The following is a 6,775-nucleotide window of genomic DNA, read 5'->3' as shown; positions in this document are numbered from 1 at the left end:
TTCAGGTGGAGACGCCTAAAATGAGGACTTCCGATTTGTCTTTTGGTTGTCTTAGAAATCTTCCTTGATGACTCATGTGGCCAAACTCACCAGAGGTTTCCTAGGTCATAGGCTTCTGCCATGTACTGGAAGCCTTTCCATGCCAGTCTCCGCGATTTGTCCAGAAACTGCAGGTAGAAGGGAAATCTCATTCCTGACTCAGCCTTCATATTTCTGCTCTTCAGTTACAGAAAACATCCATCCCGCAACTCCTTCTGGCCTCAAAGTATTGTGACTCCCAAGAGAAAGTTGCACCACAAAAGACTGCTCTTGGTGGACACTTGCAGAACTGCAATGCTTCTCCAGCTTTAATGGCTCTTATCCAGCATTTCACTGTTATGGAGGATTTAATCTAGTTTCATTTCAGCTCTGTGTAACAATATGTTTTCAGTAGTTTTTATCCCATTTAATTTTTTTTAATTTAAAATTATCAGTAAAGCACCCCTGGCTTGTACTCAATTCTTAGAGTAGGGTGGGGCAAGAACCGTCGTGACACAGGAGGTGATCTCCAGTTACTACCTTAGGGTATCTGTCACTTTAGTATATTCATGTTCCATATGTCCTATTTTTTTGTTGCTTATATAAATTTAAGCCAAAGAAATTTTTTCTATTTACCATGTCTTAATAATTAGTACTGATATCTCTAAGTAGAAATTCTCTACTCCCCTAACTTTTATTGATGATTCTTTTTCTTTCAACATTGTTGGATTCTTTGTGGGTTTCACATCATGCATTCCAATCTCACCCATCTCCCCAGCCCTTCACATCACCCTCTGCCCTTGGGTACCACCCCCCACAAACAAAATCAAATTTAAAAGAAAAGCCAAACACCAAACAAATTATATTATATTCCACCCCGAGAAGTGGAAACCCTAAAACCGAATGTGCTTAAAAATGGATAATAGAGATAACCATTTTTACCATGGCAGTCTAAATATCTAATCTAAATCTGTATACCAAAGGAAGCTAGGATAAGCCTGGAGTTTTAATGAAACTCTCATATACAGTCACTATGTAGAGGTACTTATTTAGGAGGGGATTGTTATTAAAAAAAAAAAACACTCCCTCTGGGCTTCCTAGATGGAGAACCAAAGATATTTCTTATTTCTGGCCAAGGGCAAGAATGCTACTACTCAATTTCGGGTACTTGCTCGTAAGATAACTAGCCAATTTCTACAGTCTAGCCTCATCAAAATTTTGTTAAGAACTTATTGGGTAAAACTGATGCATATGTAAACTTAAGTAAATAAAAATATAGTAGTGCAATGTGTGTGTGTGTGTGTGTGTGTGTGTGTGTGTAGGTTAGAGGAAAACCAGAAATCATTTCATTGCTACCATGTTGGTCCTGGAGTTTGATATCTGATCGTCAGCAAATGCCTTTACCTGTTGGGATGTACCACTAGCTCCAAAATCTTGGCATATTTTCAATAGCTTCAGACTGTTTTTCAGTCTACAAACCTGTCATCCATAACTCTAGGTCTCTACTTAAAATGAACCCTCATATCGGGACCCAGATGATGGACTTGGAGGAGAGGAATGTATGGCATTTTCTCTCTCTGTGGCCACACTGAATAAATTTGATTTTACTACTTGTCAAAGTAATTTCATTTTTAATTTGCTTTATCAAGGATGAGTTTGTGAATCTGGCTTGTTGGAGAATAAGTTGTGACACAAAGTCCTGTAATAATAAGTACAATTTTGTTGTTTTCATTTTTGGCAGCTTTCATATATTTGATTAGATTTATTCTGTTATGTCATCCACAATGATTCATTTTGTATTGCATTATCATTTCATATATATTCTCTTTAGTTCATTGTACATAGTGTGTTGAAATAAAACTTATTGTCTATTAACCTTCAATCCCATCTTATGGATAAATTAACTTACTGAGTCTAACATGCATGCTTATTCTTTCATATTTTTATGTTCACAATCGTGTTATATACTGAAAATTTTGCATTCCTATGCAATGCTTAAGCCAAAGGATTTCACTTATATTAATCTAATTGCATGGAAACCATAAATAATGCTTTATGAATGATGAGTTCACTTCTATCATGAATGAAACTCTCCACGGTATAGTCATGGTTCTAAGCATCTTATAAATAAGCCACAGCTACCTTTTGTTCTTGCTTGTTTTTTTTCTGGTGCAATTGTGAATAACCTTAGGAACAAAGAGAGAATACCCAGGAGAAATGGCAGACATGATTGTTCTGTCTCATAATAAAGATAATTTATTCTACTTGTGTTGGGTCTTTACATAGTTTGGTAATCATGGTAATACTGGCAACCTGTCACAAGAATTCAAAAGTGTGTCTTTTTTATTTTACAGAATAATTTGAGTAATGTTGGTTTCAGTTCTTCTTGTAGATCTGGTACAATTATGTGCTGAAACTCTGAAGCCATCTGGACATGGGTGTTTTATAATTATAATATTTTAATTACTTCTATCTCATTGGATGTTATAAAAGTGATTACCCTTGTCTTTGGGGTATAGATGTTAAGAATTAAAATGTTATCATGATGAATTTTTCCTTTGATGAATATTTAGTGTTCTTCCCTATCTCTCTTGATTAGCTTTGGTTTGAAGTCTATTTTTTTTTTAGATATCAAAATGGCAACATTACCTTGCTTCTTATGCTCATTTGCTTGTAATATCTTTTCAAATCCCTTTACTCTGAAGTAATATGTTGAGGCATATTTCTTGGATACAGCATAAAAGTGGATTCTGTTTTCGCATATATTCTGTTTGTTTATCTTTTAATTGGGAGATCGAGACCATTGGTGCTGAGAGATTTCATAAAACAATGGTTGTTCATTTCTGTTAATTTTTGTTGGCGGTGATGGTGGCATTAATATGTATATGTGTGCACACATGCACATGTGCTCCCCTTCTGTTCGTTTTTCTGGTGTGAGACTATATATTTTCTCTGCTTCCATGTATGTAGTTAGCTTCCTTAGGTTGGAGTTTTTTTTCTAGCACTTTCTGTAGCACTGAATTCATAGGTAGGTATTTTTCGATTTTGGAATTAACATGAAATATCTTATTTTCCTGCCTGTGGAGATTGAATGTTTTGTTGGGTATAGTTTGGACTCACATCTGTGGTCTCTAAGAGTCTTGAGCACATCTTTCAAGGTCCTTCTGGCATTTAGAGTTTCTACTGAGAAGTCACTTGTAATTCTAATACACCTGCCTTTATATGTTTCTTGGTCTTTCCCTTGAAGTTCTTAATAGTTGATTGTTCTGTATGTTTAGTGTTTTATTATGTGGTGAGGGAAATTTCTTTTTTTGGTCCAATTTGGTGTTCTGTATGCTATCTCTACCTTTCTAGACATCTCCTTCTTTACATTAAGAAAAATTCCTTCTATGATATTGTTGAAAATATTTTCTGAGCTTTTGAGTTGGGATTCTGCTAGTTCTTCTCCTTCTATTTTTTTTAGGTTTGATCTTTTCATAGTGTACCAGATATTTTGGATTTTTGAATCAGGAACATTTTAGATTTAAACTTTTCTTTGACCAATGAATCTATTTCTTCTATTGTATCATCAATGTCTGAAATTTTCTCTTCCATCTCTTGTATTCTTTTCATGAAATTGACTTCTGTAGTTCTTGTTTAAAATTCTAACTTTTTGGTCTCAAAAACTTCCTCAGTTTGTATTTTATTTATTGAGTCTGTCTCCAATTTCAGGCTTTGAACAGTTTTGTTCGTTTGTTTTCGAGACAGGATTTCTCTGTAACTTTGGAGCTTGTCCTGGAACTTTTTCTGTAGACCAGGATGGCCTTGAACTCACAGAAATCTGCCTGTCTCTGTGTCCCAACTGCTGTGATTAAAGCTATAAACCACCATTGCCCAGCTTGAGTAGTTTTATAAATTTCTTTGCTGTTTATTTTTTTTTTTGTCTTTTAAAAGAGATTTATGAATTTCATCCAATTGTTTGTACTTTCCTGAATTTCCTTTAAGGATTTATTTATTTTCTCTTTTTAAATGTTTTTATTGATTTTATTGAGCCATACATTTTTCTTTCCTCTCCTCCATTCCTCTCCCCTTCCTTCTACCTTCTTCCATGATCTCTATGCTCCCAGTTTTCTTCCCATGAAGATTAGATCCATATATGTCTCTCTTAGTGTCCTCTTTGTTGTCGAGGCACTCTGAGATTGTGAATTGTAGGTTGGTTTACTTTGCTTTATGTCTAAAAGGAACTTATGAGTGAGTACATATGATATTTGTCAATCCCTGACTTCAAACTCTACTACAGAGCTACAGTACTGAAAACAGCCTGGTATTGGCATTAAAAAAAAAAAAAAAGACAGGAGTACCAATGGAACTGAATCAAAGACACAGATATTAATCCACACACCTACCAACACCTGATTTTTGACAAAGAGGCAAAAAATATGAAATGGAAAAGAGAAAGCATATTCAACGAATAGTGCTGGCATAACTGTATATCAACATGTAGAAAAATGAAAAAAGATCCCTGTCTATCACTATGCACCAAATTCAAGTTCAAATGGATCAAAGACCTCAACATAAAGCCAATCAAACTGAGCCTCATTAAAGAGAACGTGGGAAGTGCCCTTGAACTCATTGGTACAGGAGACCACTTCCTAAATATTTACTTTCCCTAAGAACTCTATCCCCTTCATATATTTGGCTTTAAGATCTTTATCTTGTGTTGCATCTATGTTGGAATATTCAAGACCTACTGTAGAAAGATAGCTGGGCTATAGTGGAGGTATGTTGTCCTGGCTGTTATTGATTTTCTTTAATGCTGGCATCTGAGTATTGTATTCTACATGTTGATATCCAATTATCCCAGCAACATTTGCTGAATATGCTTTCTTTTTTCCATTTTATATTTCTTGCTTTTTTGTAAAAATCTGGTGTTCATAGGTGTGTAGATTGATATCCAGGTTTTAGATTCGATTCAATTGAGACAGCTACAAATCAACACTTAATCCACAAGCAAAAAATTTCAAAAATGAAAAGGTTGTATGTAATATTTATAAATGTCAAGATTTCGAGATGTACTATTCTACCCTAACCCTAAACCACACTAGATGAATACAGTCAAACCAACAGTAGACATATCAGCAAGAAAATAGATTAATTGCAGCCCTCATATATGTATGGAGGCTCTCATTTGATACAACTACTTTGGTAAATTGATAGCACCTAAAATAATTTTTCATAGCATACTTTATATATTAGAAATTCCATTCCTAGGTTATGTTTTCTACAAACTTCATATGCTATTCACCAAATAATATATCCATGGGTGTATCCTCTCTGACATTTCTAAGAGTGACAATCTCACTTGAAACTTCCTGGTTTTTTTGGCTTTTATACCCTTTCCATCCCCTCTTCTGCTATAAACCCTGCGCCTTAATTGCAGGAATTGTGTTGCTGATTTATGAGTTGAGACTGCATCACACATTCTCTTCTTCTTTGCATTTTTATCAATAGTGGTTTTCTGTAATAGTCCCCATCTGTAGCAAAAAAAATTTTTTTTTTGATAAGTGAGTGATCAAAACTAAACTTGCCTTCAGGTGTAAGATATACTTAGAGTCCAGTTCAGAATTATTCTTGGTTAGTAAATTATGGCTGTTCTCTTCCAGGATCTATGATTTTGCAAGCTTTAGTGGACTATGTTTCTAGTTTATATGTATTCGATATGTGACAACTCATACAGCCATACATGTATGTTTTATGTGGATAGATGTACATATTATACATAGGACAACTTGCTCTGAATTTTTAAGAGAAAGAAAAACACATAATTCATAAATAACTAAATTGTGGTTGCCTGAACTTTCACTGAGGAGATGAAAAAGATTGTCTACTCACACTCATAGGGGCTCCGAGACAAAACAAAATACAATCACATCAAGGTGCTGTTTGGAAAATCAGAGTTTAAGGGGCCTACTTACAGAGTATGGGTCAAAGATTGTTTATAGGAGTTTGGATAAATTCAGTGCAGACATGAAACTGAGAAATATCACCACAGCATGGATTCCAATTTCCCCATAGTTGCATAAAGTTAATGGAGTTCACTCTTGGCACAGTTTTCCACAATCACACTTATTGTAGCACTTTCTGAGAGTAGGCACCCATTTGCAACTAGGCAGAACTGTGTACAGTTGGCAGTGGATACAACAAGAGGGGCTGAGATCTCAAGGGAAGATCTGATGACTTTAACTCTTTCCTTTAGAATGAAAGCTAACAAACATAATCTCAAGGGTCTGTTGTGAGCAGCCACTGCTGTTTCTTGGTTAAGATGGTAATAGTTGCTAAGCTTGAAGGAGAGCATGCCACAATTGTAAAATAACAAAATAAAGAAAACAGTATTAAACGTAATCATGAATTATTAAAGTTTAATTTCAGCATGAAAATTTTAAAACATTCCAACCAAAAATATCAAAATTTTTATGTAGTTGATATATAGAAATGTTTCTTTTTATGTTAACGAGAGAAGAATAATATTTTTCCAGCAATTAAAAGAAGGGGACAAAAGAAATGTAAATATTTACATGATTATAAATGTAAAAATCATGGAATCTTTTAAGCAATTTTTACTAAACTCTTTCATTTAACTTTCATTGTTTTATGTAAATATTTGTGGTATATATGTAAGAAAATATGTGGGAATATATAATCATGAATGCATGGCTCTATCACTGTATGCCATTAATTATGTGCACTTGTTTATGTAAGTCCTGTGTATGTAATTGTT

This window comes from Microtus oregoni, unplaced genomic scaffold (genome assembly GCF_018167655.1).
Source record: "Microtus oregoni isolate MIOR12 unplaced genomic scaffold, Mior012 000019F_ref0000042, whole genome shotgun sequence".
Taxonomy (NCBI): Eukaryota; Metazoa; Chordata; class Mammalia; order Rodentia; family Cricetidae; genus Microtus; species Microtus oregoni.
The sequence above is the reverse complement of the archived record's forward strand: the minus strand, read 5'-3'. Positions refer to the sequence as shown.